General features: G+C 42.0%; 1 protein-coding gene and 1 long non-coding RNA gene across 10 annotated transcripts in view; one reads left to right on the plus strand and one right to left on the minus strand.

The window, feature by feature from the left end:
• Nucleotides 1–18,786, plus strand: part of GRM7 (glutamate metabotropic receptor 7) — a 935,325-nt gene that overhangs the window by 806,978 nt on the left and 109,561 nt on the right. The window lies entirely within an intron of this gene.
• On the minus strand, nt 8,985–16,916 carry LOC113880346. Its single transcript, XR_003507727.1, has 5 exons — nt 16,599–16,916; nt 15,050–15,143; nt 11,761–11,806; nt 10,607–10,697; nt 8,985–9,695 (listed from the first exon to the last, which is right to left on the minus strand). It is a non-coding gene; the product is annotated as an uncharacterized LOC113880346 (long non-coding RNA).

Here is an 18,786-nt window from a genome sequence, read left to right on the forward strand (position 1 = left end):
TTTGGCACTTACAGTTAATGCATATAAAACCAAGATGAAATCTGGTCTTTTCAATTTTTTCTCACATGGATCAAAGTATGTTTGAAGTCACGCACACACCTAAGGTGGCAAGTTCATCTCAAAAACATTACCTGGAATACAAATGAATGCTCTGGCTTTCAGAGGATGTGGATCAGGGATCATGTCCTCTGTTTCAAATGGAATTAGTTCCTTAAAGTTAGATATCTTAGGAAATAATTGTTCTCTATTGGAAGAGTAGCAGCTCATAGTCAAGACAATGAGAAATGTTCCTTTTGAGGTGAGAAAGGTCAGCATGACAGATCTACACACAGTGTTAAACCCACAAGATCTCAACTAGTCAGAGGCAGAAGCTTGTTGCGGTAACTTGCTGCAAACACTTGTGTCTCAAGTTATGGGTGGGGTGGGGCTTCATCATCAGAAATGCATCGTCTCACAGACCTGGATGCTGGAGGTCAGAAAGGAAGGTGTGGGGTTGGTTCCTTCTGAGGTCTCTCTCCTTGGCTGGCAGAAGGCCATCTTCTCCCTTTATCTTCACATGGTCTTCTCTCTATTCATGTGTATGTCTGTCCCCAGATTTCCTCCACTAAAGGAGACCCATCATATTGGATGAGGGCCACTCTACTGACCTCACTGTAACTTAATTAGTTCTCTAATAACCATTTTTCCAAATACAGTCACTTTTTGGATCTATTGTGGGTTGGGATTTCAGCATATAAATTTGGGGGAGTACAATTCAGGCAATAACACTCAGCCCTCTGACCCCTCCAAATTCATGTCCTCCTCACAGGCAGAATATATCTGCCATTTTACTTTAGAACCCCAAAGCATGGCTCCCAAGATTTTTTTTTTTTCTTTTTAGTGAACTGAGGCAACTTTTCCTCGAAACATCAAGGGTCACTGTTCCTTCCTCTTAAAAATAGGTGGGAAAAAAAAATAGGTGGGGTATACACCCATTATTGGAGAAGGAAATGGCAACCCACTCCAGTATTTTTGCCTGGAGAATCCTATAGACAGAGGAGCCTGGTGGGCTACAGTCCATGGGGTCACAAAGAGTCAGACATGACTGAAGCAACTTAGCACATACATCCATTATAGTATAGGTATGAGCTGATGTAGCCAGCACACTTTTCCTGAAGGCCTACTGTGTACCAGCAACTTCAGATCTAGTCCTTACTCCAACAGCTTCCGGGGTGTTTCACAACTTGCTGAGGCCATGATTTTACAAAGAACTGGACCTATTTCTTCTCCCTCTCCCTATCCTCAGTGCTTGGCACTCAGTACTCATTACCAACTGGCTCTTCTCTTTTCAGGTACATATTAAAATTATTCCGGGTATAAATATTTTAATGTGCACAGGTAAAGTGTGGACTGGGAGTCCTGATCCTGTGAGCTCATTCACCTTACATTTTTCAGCTGTACAATAATGTAATTTGGATCGGAAATCTCTAAGTGCACGTGCAACTCACTAATTCTATGTTTATCTCAAGTGTGTGGAATCGAGTCTCGGAGGAGGAGGCACCTGTGATCCACCCCCACATGTTGGCTCCAGTTGGTTGAGGGGCACTCTGTGCGGTGGCAGGATCAGGAGTGACAGTGGTCCCAGTGAGCTCCTAGAGCTTGACCCACCACCCCACCTCGCTGGTATTTGAGCCCAAGTCAGGAAGATTCCCTGGAGGAGGAAATGACACCCGCTCCAGTACTCCTGCCTGGAGAATCCCATGGACGGAGGAGCCCGACAGGCTACAGTCCGTGGGGTCATGGAGAGTGGGATGCAGCCGAGCACACAAGCACAGGAGACACGTTTAGCTGTCACACATGGGGCAGGGTTGCCCACCCAGTGAGGAGAAGCCGGGGGTGCTGCAAAATGCCCCACACTGACTGCAGTGAAGTGAGAATTCATGAGGGAAGGGTACGACCCAGGGCTTCCCTGGTCGCTCAGCAGTAGAGAAGCCACCTGCCAGTGCAAGAGATGTGGGTTCCGTCCCTGGGCCGGGAAGATCCCCTGAAGAAGGAAATGGCAACCCACTTCAGTATTTTTGCCTGAGAAATCCCATGGACAGAGGAGCCTGGTAGGTTACAGTGCAGGGGGTCCCTAACAGTGAGACACGACTGAGCCACTAAAGATCAATGCTCACCTCTAGAAAGAGGCAGAGGCGTCATTCCAGCTACACACTGACCACTTGGTTGTGCATATCCACTGATTCATTCGATTACCGGCCTTTATTTAGTGTTTGTTTTGTGTGTGTGTGTGTTTACCCTCAACTGCTGTCCTGTTTCGAGTAGACACGAGGATTTATAGTCTGCATCTCCAGCAACCCTATACCTAGAAATAGCAACAATCTAGAAAGGACAGTGTGATTCCAGTAGGCTAATAGATAATATTATTTATGAAGACTCTGTTATGGAGGAAAGAGACTTGACTCTAACAGCTTAAAATATATGGACTTTGGGACAGCTGTTTTCATTATTTAATTCCTGTAAATGAGATTTCACTGCCCTATATGGTGCAGTGCTTATCGGATCAAACCAGAGGAGTAGGTTGTTGTTCAGTCGCTCAGTCACATCTGACTCTTTGCGACCCCATGGACTGCAGCACACCAAGCTTCCCTGTCCTTCACCATCTCCTGGAGCTTGCTCAAACTCATGTCCATCAAGTCGGTGATACCATCCAGCCATCTTGTCCTCTGTCGTCCCCTTCTCCTCCTGCCTTCAATCTTGCCCAGCATCTTTCTAATGAATCAGCTCTTCACATCAGGTGGCCAGAGTATTGCAGCTTCAGCTTCAGATCAGTCTTTCTAATGAATATTCAGAACTGATTTCCTTTAGGATTGACTGGTTTGATCTCCTTGCAGTCCAAAAGAGTCGCCTCAAGAGTCTTCTCCAACACCACAGTTCAAAAGCATCAATTCTTTGGCGCTCTACCTTCTTTATAGTCCAACTCTCACATTCATACATGACTACTGGAAAAACCATGGCTTTGACTAGAGAGACCTTTGTTGGCAAAGTAATGTCTCTCCTTTTTAATATAAGAGAAATTGGTAGAGTTGTGTATAATATGCTCAAGCTGTCAGGGCAAAATGCCAGAAGAGTGGCTTGAACAACAGACGTGTATTTTCTCACAGTTCTGGGAGCTAGGATTCTGCACTCAGGATTCCAGCAGGGATAACTTCCAATGGGTTCTCTTTTCTTGCTGTGTTTTCACGTGGCCTTTCCTCTGTCTGCTCATCAAGAGAGAGTTGTGTGCCCTCTCCTCCTTTCCCTATAAGGGCACATTCCTATCTGATTAGGACCCACCCTTATGACTTCATTTATCTTTAACTACCCCTTAAAGGCTCTTTCACCAAATACAGTCACAGTGCCGGGGGGTGGGGGGGGCGGGGGGCGGCGGTTAGATCTTCAGCCTATGAATTTTTGGAGTATGTGTCCACTTCAGTAAGCATCTGTCTTGTGTTAAGTACCATATGGACCAGGTAACCAGAGCGCATCATCTAAAGTCTAAAATAGTCTCTCAGAAGGCAATTTTGAAAAGATAACCAAGTTTCTTAATTCTCTCTCAAAGATGAGAAAATTATTCTACATTCCGTCCACCCCACCCCCACCCCCTGCCTCTCTCTCAGCCTGGTGCATTTTAAAATAGATCTGAAACCCAGGAAATTAACACCTTCAATTTATTCCCAGAGCAGAAAGCTAATAAGTAGGGAAAATTAAAATTTTCAGCCAGCTCACTTTCGTGTTTTATAACACATACCACTTTGGCTTTGGAGTAGTTTAATTTGAATTAATCATTAGACTCTCTTCAGAGTTAGAAATGAAGTGGTATTTAAAGTAAGTTATATTGTTAGTATAATCTGACATGGAACGTGTAGCCTGAGGTGTGCAGTCATACATAAGCCTGATAGTCTGCCTAATTTTTGTCCCCCAAATTTTAGATGACAAGGATGATTTCCAAGCTCCAGGTTAAATAATTTGAGGGTGAGGGGAGACACATGAACAGGCCCCTCAGGAACACAGACGACAGAGTGGAGGGTTTTCCACCTCTTCTTCAAGCTAAGGAATCCTCCCTGGGATGTTTGCTCAGCCACAAGGAAGTGTGACGATAGAATGGGCTGGTCTGCCGCAGCATTTTCAGCATCTGACCAAATCCACACCAGTTTACAAAGACCGCTGACCGTCCAGTCACATTTCAGTGATGACCTGCATCTCAGGTGAACCTCCCCCCACTCTGCCAGAACTAGCTACACATCCTCCTGACCAGAGAACAGAAACTCAGGGGACAGGGGCTGCTCCTTTGACAAAAATGTTCTCTCATTTTGCTGAAGATGTTTACAAATCACTTGGAACTGGGAAGGCAAATGTGCCTAGTCCCTTAGAATATAGTAGAAGGTGGGCCCATCCTAACTCTCCAATCTGGGAAGCTGACCTCTGCGTCCTTTGAGAATTGTTGACATTATCATGAAAGCCAAGTGATCTCCTTATAGAAAGGAGAGCAGGACACTTTCTAAGAAGAGTTAAGTACATGTCCCCTTTCTGAATGTCATAGACTTGCAAGTTTGGGTGAATCCTGTTGACCCTGAGGGGGCACTTCACATTCACTGTTACTTGGCAGCCGGGGGCATGTGATGTATGTCATTTCCTTTTTAATCTCTGTCCTGTCATCTATGTTGCCACCATATGCATAGTCCAGTAGGTAAAGGAGGAGTGTTTGCTTCTAATTGAGGTTTTTTAGTTTAATTTTCATTGGAGGATAGTTGACTTACAATATTAGTTTCAAGTGTACAGCAAGGTGAATTAGTTACACATATACATAGATCTATTCCATCTCATATTCTTTTCCCATAGAGGTTATGCCAGTGCTCTGCAGTGTTCCCTGTGCTCTGCAGTAGATCCTTAATGATGATCTATTGTATATGTGTTAGACTGTATACAGTACTCCCAAACTCCTAATTTATCCCTTCCTCCCACATTTCCCTTTTGATAACTGTTAATATAAGTTTTCTAGGTCTGTGATTCTTTTCTGTTTTGTAGCTAAGTTCATCTGTGTGTGTGTGTATATATATATATATATTTTTTTTTTTTAGATTACACATATAAGTGTTATCATATGATATTTGTCTGATTTGCTTCATATGGCATCATATGGTAATTCTACTTTTATTTTAAGGAACCTCCATACTATTCTCCTTAGTGTCCTGCACAAATTTACATTCCCACCAACAGTGTAGAGGGGTTCCCCTTTCTCCACCTTCTCCAGCATGTATTGTTTGTTAGACTGTTTGATATTGGCCATTCTGACCTGTGTGAGGTGATACCACACTGTATTTTTTATTTTTCTAATAATTAGTGATGTTGAGCATCTTTTTGTGTGCGTTTTGGCCATCTGTATGTCTTCTTGGGAGAAATGTCTGTTTAGATCTTCTGCCCGGTTTGTGTTGGGTTGTTTATCTTTGATATTGAGCTGCATGAGTTGTTTGTATATTTTGGAGATTAATCCCTTGTTCATAGTTTCATTGGCAAATATGTTCTTCCATTTTGTAGGTTGTCTTTTTGTGTTGTTTATGGTTTCTTTTGCTGTGCAAAAACATTTAAGTTTACTTAGGTCCTGTTTATTTTTGCTTTTATTTGTATTATTCAGGGTGTTGGATCCAAAAAAAAAAAAGTCTTGCTGCCATTTTTGTCAGAGTTTTCTGCCTATGTTTTCCCGTAAGAACTTTATAGTCTCTGGCCTTCAGGTCTTTAATGCATTTTGAGTTTATTTTTGTGTACTGTGTTAGGGAGTGTTCTAATTTCATTCTTTAACATGTAGCTAGCCAGTTTTCCCAGCATCATTTCTGAACAGACTGTCTTGCCTCTCTTGGTAGATTAACTGACCCATAGGTGCATGGATTTACCTCTGGGTTTCCTATCCTGTTCCATTGATCTATATTTCTGTTCTTGTTGGGCCAGTATTATAGCTTTGTAGTATAGACTGAAATCACGGAGCCTGGTTCCTCCAGATCCATTTTTCTTTCTCGGGATTGCATTGGCTATCCAGGGTTATTTGTGTTTTCATAAAAAAATTTTTAAACTTTTGTTCTAGAGGAATTTTGTTTTTTAATGATGAGGTGATTTCTGCAGAAATGCCACATATAATCGCCACTGAAATCCTGAGATATTACAGAAGGGGAAATGCCTGAGAAGTTCTCATTTGGGTCCCCTCTGGATCCATACATAGTCTGTTTCATAGCCGAATGCTGGCGTCTAAGTCAAAGATGTTTCATGTTTTCAGCTGTGGGGGCCTGACAGTATGAATACAATTGGCCCCTCCAATGACACAGTGCTGCACTGCTGCATCAGACCACTAGGAGGCAGTCAGCAGGCTGGTATCCACTGTGCTTTGTCTGTGCCCGACAGGCCTCACCTTTGGGTAAGTCTGTTTTTGCTGTAGATCTCTAATTTTGTACATGACAAGATTTCCAACAGAGGAATACTTGACGCTTCAGGTATAAGTAGACTTCAAAGGGGAGAACTGGAGAATCTCGGGCAAGGATGCTTATTTTGACGGAGCCCATCCCAACAGAATGGGATTCCAAGTAAAATGTGAGGTCTCTGTGTTCGGATAGTTTCTGCTCTGAGGGACTTCATCTACCTTTTTCTCCTTGATATTATCCACTCATGCATCCCAGAGGGTATTTTCTAGGTTCTGGGACCACAGATAAATAAGCTGGGGAAGGCACTGCCTTCATAACGCATTTCAATACAGTGGTAGAACTAGACCAAGGTTTCTCAGCTTTTGCAATATTGACATTTTATGTTGGATAATACTTTTATAGGTTTGTGAGGGGGAGAGGTGTCCTGTGCATTACAGGATATGTAGAAACATCCCTGGCTTCTACCCAGCATTTTCCATTAGCATCCCCCTTTACCTGGTCATACCAACCAAAACTGTCTCCGGACATGGCCAAATACCGTCCCTCGTCCCCTGAATCCAGTTGTGGGTAGGTATAACTAGGCTAAAATATAAAAAATAAATAAGTATATATACACACGTTTTTATATGTATATTTTAAGTGATAATTAGTACCACAAAGGGAACGAAGTGGTACTAGTTGAGAGAGAAATGCGAAGAATGGGCTTTGATGCTGTTTGGCTGGTTAGGGACCATCTCTTTAAGGAAGTAATATTTAAGGAAGACCTTCAGGAAGGTAACGGTGAATAACATTGGTGTGTTCCAGAGAAAGAACAGTGGGGAAACCCTGCAGAGGACAGAGCCTGATCTGTTCAGGGAACTAGAGCCCGTCGGTGCACATGGAGATTCTAGAGGGAGCCACAGGGGCCGTGTGGACCATGGTGGGAGCTTGTCTTTTATTGTAAGTGTAGTGGGAAGGCTTTGGAGAATTTTGAGCAAGGAAGAGAGATGACTGAACTTACAAGCAATAGTTTTCTTCTGTGATGTCACATATATATCTGGCAGGGATGACGTGGGATAGAGGGTAAGTCACCATCATCATTCTCATTCTCTTATGTGAAGTTTCTCTTAAGTTTGGTGCTTGTGGGTGGAGAGCGTAAAGGAATAGGACCAGGAACAATCTGGAAGAACCTCATCAATAAGGGACAGAGATTACTTATGTACCAGTGAAGACTGAGGTCAGTCAAGCTTTATTCCAGTGACAGAAACGAATCCCTCAAATGGCAGTTAATAACAGTAATTGAAGTAATTATGCCCATGAGAACAATTTAACGTTAATCCTGTTTAAAATTTATCCCAGCGAATTTTAAGATCTTACTGGTTTTATTCAGTGATTCTGAATCGTGCAGCATCCAGTCTAACAGATGGGAAGGAACTGTGAGGAGCTGTACAGGGAGACTTTTTCAGTGACATAGAGTCAGCGTACAATGTTGGGGTGGTTAGCCTCAGGGGGACAGCAAAGTGACTCCGTTATTCACCCATATACATAATTGTTATATTCTTTTCCATTGTGGTTTATTACAGGATATTTAATATAGCGCCCTGTGCTGTATACAGCAGGACCTGGTTGCTTATCCATCCTGAATGAAATAGTTTGTATCTGCTAACCCCAAACTCCCAGCCCATCCTTGCCCAGCCCCGCCCTCTTGGTAACCACAAGTCTGTTCTTTGTCTGTGATTCCATTTCTGTTTCAGAGACGGGTTCATTTGTGCTATATTTTAGATTCCATATATAAGTGATACCCTATGGCATTTGTCTTTCTCTTTCAACTGACTTCACTTGGTATGATCATCTCTAGGTCCAGCCATGTTTCTACGAGTGGCATTATCTCCTTCTTTTTTATGGCTGAGTAATAATTCCATTGTATATAGGTACCACTCTTCTTTAGTCATTCATCTGCCAATCTGCATTTAGGTCATTTACATAGCTTGGCTATTGTAAATAGTGCTACTAGGAATGCATGGGTGTGTGTATCTTTTTTTAATTGTGGTTTTCTCTGGATATACACCCAGGAGTGGGGACTGCAGAATCAGTCGGTAATTCTATGTTGAGTTTTTTTAAAAGAACTTTTCTGCTGTTCCCCTCCATAGCGGCTGCAACAACATACATCCCCTACCTCTCCACCCTCTCTGCAGCAATTATTTGTAGACTTTATGATGATGGCCATTCTGACTGATTATAGGTGACACTTCATTGTAGTTTTATGTGTATCCCACGGACGGAGGAGCCTGGTAGGCTGCAGTCCATGGGGTCGCTATGAGTCAGACACGACTGAGCAACTTCACTTTCACTTTCATGCATTGGAGGAGAAAATGGCAACCCACTCCAGTGTTCTTGCCTGGAGAATCCCAGGGATGGTGGGGCCTGGTGGGCTGCCGTTTATGGGGACGCACAGAGTCGGACACAACTGAAGGACTTAGCAGCAACATACGTACACATCTCATCATCTTCATCCATCCATCCGTTGATGGACATTTGGGTTGTTTCTATGTCTTGGCTGTTGTGGATAGTGCTGTTGTGAACACAGGGGTACATGCATCTTTTTGAATTATAGTTATTGCAAATCAAAACTATAATTAGGCACCATCTCTCATTGGTCAGAGTGGCCATTATTAAAAGGTCTGTGACAAATGCTAGAGAAGATGTGGAAAAAGGGAAGCCTCCTACACTGTGGCTAGGGATGTGGAGCCTCTATGGAAACAGCATGGAGGGTTCCTCAGAAAAGTAAGGACAGAATGAAAGATGTTATAGGTGGAAGGGCGTGGGAAGAAGGCAGTTTACACTAGGCAAAAAAGCGGGTTCGTTATTGCGGGGTTCCTTTCCTTTAGAGGTTGGCAGGGGTCAGTCAGGCAGATGACCTAACTAGTGGATCCAGCAATTCCTGATGGATTGGTTGAAGATTCATTTCTAGGAGAGTCAAAACCTTCCTTAGGTTAGGTCTTGGTTTGCTGAAGTGGAACTTAGTGTAAGAAACTCTACTGTGTGCTTGTTTCTCCTTGTGTTTAACTATTTCCCCCTTGGAAATCAGACTCACAGTCTGAGAGATGTGATAAAAATTTAAGGTATCAGCGCCCCCCCACCACCAGTGATGGCTCTTACAGTGTTTTGCTGAATCTCCGTGGCATTCAGAGGTCACAAGGTCAGATCTGCATTCTTTTGTTGCTCAGGCTCTTCGATCCTTTCCTCATGTTCCAGTCTCAGGGTGATCATTTGTGTGGTGGTGATCAGCTGTGAACATGCATTTAAAAGCTTTTGAGAGTATATCTCACTAGGGAGACCACTGTGATTATCAGCAGAATACCCAATGTCTGTGCGCTGCAGAGACATGCTCCCCAAGTCCCAAACCTATCAGAGAAAGCCAAAGACAGACCCCAGTGATAGTCTGGGGAGCTGGGTCGCAACTTCCTCAAAATGTCGATTCACCAATAGCAAGCGGTGTTCATGTCCCATGGCATGGACACCTTGGTTAGTTAAGAAATAATGAAAGGCTGTCTCATTATCAAGAACAACTTTGAGCAAAGAATCTGGGAATTTCTGTCAGGCAGCTCTTGCTTTAGCAGCAGATTCCAAGAGCAAGGAACAGTTTCTGATCATAGCCTCATTTGCAGTAAAGGTAAGCATACTAGTCAGTTTAGTAGGAATCTGCTGAAGGAAGTAAAGTTGGATTCATGAAGGCATCCTGGTCATTCCCATTTGAGTCTGTGGCTCTGGACTGGAAAGATGACAGCCATGGAGGCCAGTGAAGTATAGGGTCTGTGAAACGGCAGATGGATTTATTGTGTTTCTCCTTGCCTCGTGTCCCTTTCTTTGTACAGAGCCTAGATGCAAAGTTCCCCAGGCTTGGGAGTCTAACATGAAAGATAAAGAGGCTGAGTTTCTTTCTTTGGGAAACCTGAGGCTTTGACGGAATTACAGAAGTACCAGAATCCTGGCAAATCCAGCAGTTGTTTGAAGGTTGGATTAGTATCCTCTCCACCCTAGTAATGGGCTGAACAGGGCCAATGGCATTATCTTTCCAGGCCAAAGCCAGGCAATAAAAGTAGACAAACGAATCGTAAAGACCTTCATAATGTAAGATGTAGGAAAAGGATGATCAGAGGAGGAAGGAGAAATTAAACATTCTTGATCTGACTTCTTACCTCTATGTCAGCTAATTCTCTTTCTACTCAGTGTGATTTTTGAGGTCTCCATGTTGGCACAGGACCGGATGTCAGGTAGAGCCTATGTCACCTGTGAAAATGCACCCAAGTTTCAATAGCTAGTAATTTGGCAAGTGCTGTCAGTGATCAAGAGTACACGGTAGGATTCTTTTCATGAAGTTGACTTTTGCAAACACAGGGTGAAATGAAAATAGACTTAAAAATGTCCATGGTTGCATTGCGTGTATCCTAAGTCACTTCAGTTGAGTCTGATTCTTTGTGACCCCATGGTCTGTAGCCCACCAGGCTCCTCTGTCTGTGGGATTTTCCAGGCAAGAACACTGGGCTGGGTTGCTGTGCCCTCCTCCAGGGGATCTTCCCAGCCCAGGGATCGAACCTACATCTCTTATGTATCTTACCACTGAGATAGCAAGGAAGCCCTTACCGGGAAATGAACATGGGCTGTGGTGGTGAAAGTGCTGAATCCTAACCACTAGACCAGCAGGGAAGATTTAAAAATGTTCATGGTTAATCAAGATAATAGCTGGGAAAATATGATAACATTATTATATAAGAACATATCAAATTTCTAGGATGTTACACAGTTTCAGAACATTAATTTTAACAGCATCAGTTCAATTCAGTTCAGTCGCTCAGTCGTGTCTGACTCTTTGTGACCCCAGGGACTGCAGCACGCCAGGCCTCCCTGTCCATCACCAACTCCCAGAGTCCACCCAAACCCATGTCCATTGTGTCGGTGATGCCATCCAACCATCTCATCCTCTGTCGTCCCCTTCTCCTGCATGCACCCATACAAATATAACCTAAGAAGGCTTAGCATCACTTCTTATTTGATAATGCTTCCTGCATAATTTAACATATCAAATAAACCTAATTTATTTTAACATCTTACCATAGGAGAAACAAATCCCTTGACATTTCCCAGAGATCCTCTGGGAAATATCAAAGTTAGTTTGAGGTCAAAAAGACTACATAAAATTTGATTTGGGGAAAATATCAAAAAGTTTGAACATTTGATTAAATAGGATCACAGATCATTATTAGATAATGCTTTAGTCATTATCTACTTAGCTGAAGTTACAATAAAAGATGGTAAAGGTAAAAACAATTATGTAGTTATAAGCAAAACTTACCTCTTTTAATATTAAGAAGGTTGAGTTTTCTTAAGGAATTCAAGACCTAATAGAGATAACATGAAGCACAGTCCGTTAATTTGGTCAATTATAAAACTTTGCAGTCCAGGCAGATTACTTTTAAAAGGTTAATTTTCATAGTCTTTATGAAAAGAAGACCAAGAGTACAACACTTGGCTATTTTAATGGAGAGGAAACCAAATTCTGATTTTTCTACAGTGAACTTAATCCATTCCAAACTAGCTTGACAACACATAAAATTCCTTTCCCAAGAGTTCTTTTCTGCAAACCTTCTACAATTTTTCTTGTGTTCAATCAAATTGTGTCCTATTTTATTTTCAGTTGGGAACAACCAGTTTTTTCCTTTCATACTTATTATTTCTAAGTCATTATAATTCCATATAGTGATTAGAAGTCTTATCCTTTAGAATCCTTCCTTCCTGGTATAAACTAAGAAGTGAGCAATTGTAGACTGTTAAACAAGCATTCTGGGGATTGGTATAACATTTCATAATTTCCCAAAGTATATTTATCATAATACATTTTTCAATATGGTGTTTACTACTAGATCCAAATATCTTTAGTTCCTCAGTAAAAGGAAGCCAAAAATAAGTTTGATAAACTTGTATTCAGTAATAGTTTCAGTATTTTATGGTATTTGAAAATAATCTAGATATTCAGTAAATATCCATCATTTGACTTATTTCAATACAACTTTAGGGTTCCAAGTTACCAAAAAAGACCTTGGAAAAGACCATAAAGCATAGTTACTGTTGAAAAGTGTATTTATAAATTTCTGTTTAATTACATTTAGATACTGATGAAAAGTTCATGAGACATTAAACAGCTAACCATCACCTTAAGTTACCTTTCTTGCAAAAAAAAATTCCATAATACATTACATGAGCTTATTGGACTTTTAGTAAGCCTAGGTAGAATAAAAGTATTATATTTAATATTGGTAACTCTAAAGCATGCTTGTTTTAATTAAATCAACAAGCTTAAACTAACTTGTTTATTGAAGATTATCATAGATCACATGATCTTGGAAAGTATTTGTATTTCTGAAAGTATATTTGATTAATAGAATGTGTGTTTGTCTTTAGGCCAATTCAGCAGAGCTCTTTACATATTAACATTGGTAATACCATCTGCATGTAGGAAAATATCACACATCTATAGCATACACGGGCTTCCCTGGTGGCTCAGAGAGTAAAGAATTCATCTGCAATTCAGGAGACCTGGCTTCAATCCCTGGGTTGGGAAGATGGCAAGTGGAGAAACCCATGGACAGAGGAGCCTGGTGGGCTACAGTCCGTGGGGTCGCACAGAGTCAGACATGACTGAGCACATAACATACACACACAGATGGATGCAGACAGAAATCTTAATAGATTTTGTTGTACAATTTTAGCCATGAGGCAGGTATGATCATTCAAAAGTCACTAGTTTATAAAAAAACAATTGGATACAAATTCTGGATTTGGCAGATGGAGTAAAGTAAGGTTATGTACTCAGATGGTAAAGCCTTTTCACTAATCAAAGATTTTCTACCAGGCCTAGGTTTCAAATAGCTATTCTTTTACCATTATTTTCTTGAGTTGTTTTTTCTTTTTTCTTTCTGATGAGAAGTATCTTCCTTCCTAGAGAAGACCAGGCAAAATATCCGCATCTCAGAAGGCACAGGGAAAGGACATAAGTCCCCCCGAGAAGGCCTGGCTCCTAAGTCCAGATCTTTTACAGTCTCCACAGGCTCTGGCTCTGTGCATCCCCATGGCTGGGCGAGGTTTGGGGATTGATAAGGAGGATGGGTGGCCCTTGAATTGCTTTTAGAACTGCATTTCTGTTGTTGTAAAGACTTAAGAACAGTCATTTTTTAATTCTTCATAGACTGGGGGTTGCAGCCTGAATGACATCCTAGGCTGACCCACCCACCCAACTACATTATCTTCAAATCACCTCTGAGTATCCTGGAGAAGACCTTCAACTAAGATGGAAAAACAAAGCAAACAAACAAGCAAAAAAAAAAAAACTTGTATTCTAGACTTAGAGCTGCTTGTTTTTGAAATGATTTCTTTCCCTCCAGGTACTTAGGTTCATTTTGGCTTAGGGGAGAGGGCCTAAAAAGCATTTTCCTCTGATTCTGGTGTGTGTGTGTATATGTTTAGTCACTCAGTCGTGTCCGACTCTCTGTGACCCCATGGACTGCAGCCCGCTAGGCTCCTCTGTCCATGGGGATTCTCCAGGCAAGAATACTAACTCTGATACCAGCTTCCAATTTGGACAACTTCTGGCAAAGAAGCTGCTTAAAAAAAGAAACCCTTCAAATATGTTTGTCAGGTTTCAGCTGGGACAAACAGTAGGTATCCCCGGCAGTACTGAACCCACCCCAAGGACATGAGAGGTGTCTCCCAGAAGGGTTCAGAAGACACCACCCTCCCAAGATCTAGTGCTGTGTGCTAAGTCACTTCAGTCATTTCTGACTCTCTGCAACCCCACGGACTGTAGCCTGCCAAGTTCCTCTGTCCACTGGCTTCTCCAGGCAAGAATACTGGAGTGGGTTGCCATTTCCTTCTCTAGGGGATCTTCTCGACCCAGGGATCGAACCCATGTCTCCTGCATTGCCAGGCAGGTTCTGTACCACTAGCGCCACCTGAGAAGCCCACCAGGGTCCAGAACTTCGGTTTCAGAGCCACTCCCATAGATGACCAAAGGAAAGCAAGACTGAGTTCCCCTGAGGGCTGAAAATGATGAGTAGGCCCCGACCAAAAATGGAGCCCAACCCAAGTTCTCAGGACAGGAAAGTAGACAAGCAAGATGAAGGATTTGTATCCAACTGTTCTTTTATAAACTAATGAATTTTACAGTGTCACACCTACCTCCTGGCTAAAATTGTACAACAAAATCTACTAAGATCTTGGTTTGCATCATGTGTTTATGTATGTAGATATGATAACCAAGATTTGGAGAGAAAGGGACAGGTAAGATTTCTCCTTGCTCCCTCACCTAGCCACTACACACATTCAGGAGAGGACCCTAGTAAGGATGCTCAGCTTCTGTCAGTTTTCCTAGGCCCCTATCTGTAGCTCCAGATGACTGAGGTTTAAAGCAGAGAGCATAGCCCCAATATCTACCAGAATTTTACAAGATTGTCCACTAATGTTAGTTTTGCATTAGCTTTTTAAAGGTGCAATTGGTAGTGGTTTACTTGAGAATCCTTCAGAGTCCCATCACCCCTGGAAGGGACCCTCCTTAGGGTTGATATGGGGATGTCCATGGGGCCACTTACTTGGAAGACTTTGGTTTCAGTCTTGGAGCCTCTTCAGAGTGGAAAGTCAGTCCAGGTGGAAGATGAGCAGATTGCAAATGCTTAGGTAAGGAGCCTAGAGAGGAGAGCAGGAGTCATGTTAGTCTTCCCGCCCTTTGTTCTAGGTACTCTTGCATCTTTGATCTCTCACTAGTCTTCTGGAGACCTCTGCAAGACAATCAAAACAAGTACCCCATCCTGCCTGACTTGGGGGTCTTTGCTTTCAAGAACAGTTAAGTGAATGGTGGCATTGACCCGGAACATTCATCAGCATGGCCACTGTAGTTCTAGGTTGTGTCAGGAAGGTTTTACCATCCTTCTAGGACCTCAGTTCTTAGACATACAAATAATAAGCCGTTGTGCCCAAAGGGGGTACACTCAATTATTTGAAATGTGTGGATCTCACTTCTTTGCCTAAGCTTGGGTTCTACTAGAGCCAAATTAATATCCAATTAATGCGCCTGTGTTTGGGATTGTAAAGGGTATGATGTTTTAAATGTTCATCAACAGAAGAAAGGATAAAGGAGATATGGTACATATATACAATGGAGTATTAGTCATCAGATCAGATCATAAAAAGAACAAAATTAGATCACTTGTGGAGATATGGATGGACCTAGATTCTGTCATAGAGTGAAGTAAGTCAGAAACATTGAAACACATATTGTATATTAACACATACATGTGGAATGTAGAAAACGATGTGTGGGGGGGGCTTCCCTAGTGACTCTGATGGTAAAGAATCTGCCTGCAATGTGGGAGACTCAGGTTCGATCCCTGGGTCAGGAAGGTTTCCTGGAGAAGGGAATGGCAACTCACTCCAGTATTTTTGCCTGGAGAATCCCATGGGCAGATGAGCCTGGTGAGCTACAGTCCATGGAGACACACACGACTGAGCGACTAACACACACACATTCCTGCATTGCAGGTGGATTCTTTACCATCAGAGCCACCAGGAAAGCCAGAAAACACTATCGACTATCTTATTTGAAAAAGAGAAATGAGAGACAGACATAGAGAATGAATGTGTAGACACCAAGAGGGGAAGGCAGCTGGGATAAATAAAGTGTACCTGGTCACATGAAAGTCTCTTTGAAATTAGGGTGATGGATCGTCACTCTAAGTCATTCTGTGAACACCTGACTCTAGGATGGGAGTCCGAGTTGGGTGGCAAGCATTCTAATGGCTTTTTAGTGCTCAATCCATGCCCGCTGGTTTTGCAGCTTTGCCTTCTAAGATTCCCATTAGCAGGAGGACTATTATTCCCTTCCTGCATGTACACAGTAACAAAATCCAGTAGTAGCTGGGGAAATTCAAGTGTGGATACCAGCAATCACCAGTGAGGTGGTCCTGGGGACTGGCCAAGAGAAGGCCTGAGGTGTGCGCCAAAGTGGCTCCCAAGTATAACTGGGAACTGATGTGACTGTGGACTGACAAGGGCTGAGGACTAGCACTCTGCTACAGCCTGTCCAGACTGACCCAGGACTGGAAGGCCAGTTGCATAAGGAGCTCAGACCTCAGGGGAACTCACACAGTGCACTTGGGAATGATGAGAAGCCAGCGAAGTTGAAGGGTTTATGGGGACAGATGTCTGTGTCTCCCATTGTCCTCAGAGCCATTGGTAGTCTTCTTCAGATTCAACCACTGCCATCAAACTCTAAACAAACAAAATTCAACTAGGTAAACTTTACAGATTTCATTGGCTTTATTCAATAATTCAAGAATCAGGCAAAATCTAGTCTAGAAGATAAAAGGATCTCCAAGGAGCTGTAGAAAATGAAAGACTTCTGAAGGCAGAAAGGAGCAAGAACAAAGATGTTATACTAGGCAGAAAAGTAGGCCAGCTATTGCGAGGTTGCTCTCCTTTAGGGGATGGCAGGGGTCTGTCTGGCAGCTGACCTAACTAGTGCTGGTCCAGAGATGCCCAATTCTCTGGTATAAAATTCTGTTTCTGGGAGGGCTAAAACTAACACAGTTAAGTGTGGAGCTTAATGGGACTGTTTTTGTTTTTTTTTTTTAAACAATTTCTTACATGTGAATATTGTATTTCCTACATATTTCTCAAATTCATCTGCTCTATTGACCACCACCTGGACTTAATCATGGAAGTTTGCATGAAACACATTTTAAATTTTTTTTTAAAGAGACTACATAGTAAGTTGCATACATATTTATATATATATATAAGAAAACCCTGCAGCAGAACAATCTGGCTTCTTAATATCATTTATAGCATTGATACCCAGTCTTGAGTTTTACAGAATGAACCTAATTATACCCTCACGTAGAAAAGGGGATTATACTTTGACAGAAACAGAATCAGGACCAAACTGTGCCCTGATGGATCACCCGGGGAACGTAGAACCAAGCAGTCATTCATCCACAAATCTGGACTGATGGCTACTTTGAAGGGGCTACTTGCCAGATCTTGGGGTAAGATGGGCATCAATGTCTAGAATGGTCCAGACCAGTGCAAGAGTGCAGGAGGCACACATGTATACATAATGATCACCAGGATTCAATGTGAATTTGAGTATAAAAGTACTGCCAGGCTTTCCTGATGAGGACATTGTGCTACTGATGACATATACAAATACAGCACTTACTGTGTGCCTAAGAACATTCATAATTATGCTCTTATTCATTTAATACTCATAAGAATCTGACAGAGTAGGTATCATTTTATAGAAGAGGAAACTGATGACTTTGAAAGATTTAGTCATGTGTCCAAAGCTACACAGTGAACCAGGACTGAAAATTAAGAAGTTTCTTTCAGAGTCAGTATCTTAATATCATAACCATTATAATACACTGCTGCAGAGATAAACCCACATACCTTTGGTCACCTAATCTATGACAAAGGAGGCAAGAACATACAATGGAGAAAAGACAGTCTCTTCAGTACGTGGTGCTGGGGAACCTGAACAGGTACTTGTAAGAGAGTGAAAGAACAGTCCCTAACACCATACACAATGCAGAAAAGACCTAAATGTAAGGGCAGACACTATAAAACTCTTAGAAGAAAATATAGGCAGAACACTTAACATAAGTGGCAGCAGGATATTTCTTGCCCTACCTAATGAAAAACAAAACTAAACAAGAGAGACCTAATTAAACTTAAAAGTTTCTGCACAGCCAAGGAAACCATAAACAAGATGGAAAGACAACCCTCAGGATTAGTCTCCAAAATATACAAATAGCTCATGTAGCTCAATATCCAAAAAACAAAGAACCCAATCAAAAAATGGGTGGAAGATATAAATAGACATTTCTCCAAAGAAGACATACAGATGGCCAACTAACACATGAAAAGATGCTGAACATCACTAAATACTAGAGAAATGCAAATCAAAACTACAATGAGACATCACCTCACTCCAGTCAGAATGACCATCATTTTAAAAATCTACAGATGATAAATAGTTGAGACGGTGTGTGGAGAAAAGGGAACCCTCCTACCCTGTGGGTGGGAATGTAAATTGATACAGCCACTATGGAGTGCAGTATGGAGTTTCCTTTAAAAAACTAAAAATAGAACTGCCATATGCCCAGAAATCCCACTACTAGTTACATACTCTTAGAAAACCATAATTCAAAAAGACACACATGCCCCAATGCCTGTCACAGAACTACTTAAATACAATAGCCAGGACATGGAAATAACCTAAATGCACATCTAAAGACGAATAAATACAGAAGATGTGGTACAAGATACAGTG

This window comes from Bos indicus x Bos taurus, chromosome 22 (assembly GCF_003369695.1).
Source record: "Bos indicus x Bos taurus breed Angus x Brahman F1 hybrid chromosome 22, Bos_hybrid_MaternalHap_v2.0, whole genome shotgun sequence".
In the NCBI taxonomy this organism is placed as follows: domain Eukaryota; kingdom Metazoa; phylum Chordata; class Mammalia; order Artiodactyla; family Bovidae; genus Bos; species Bos indicus x Bos taurus.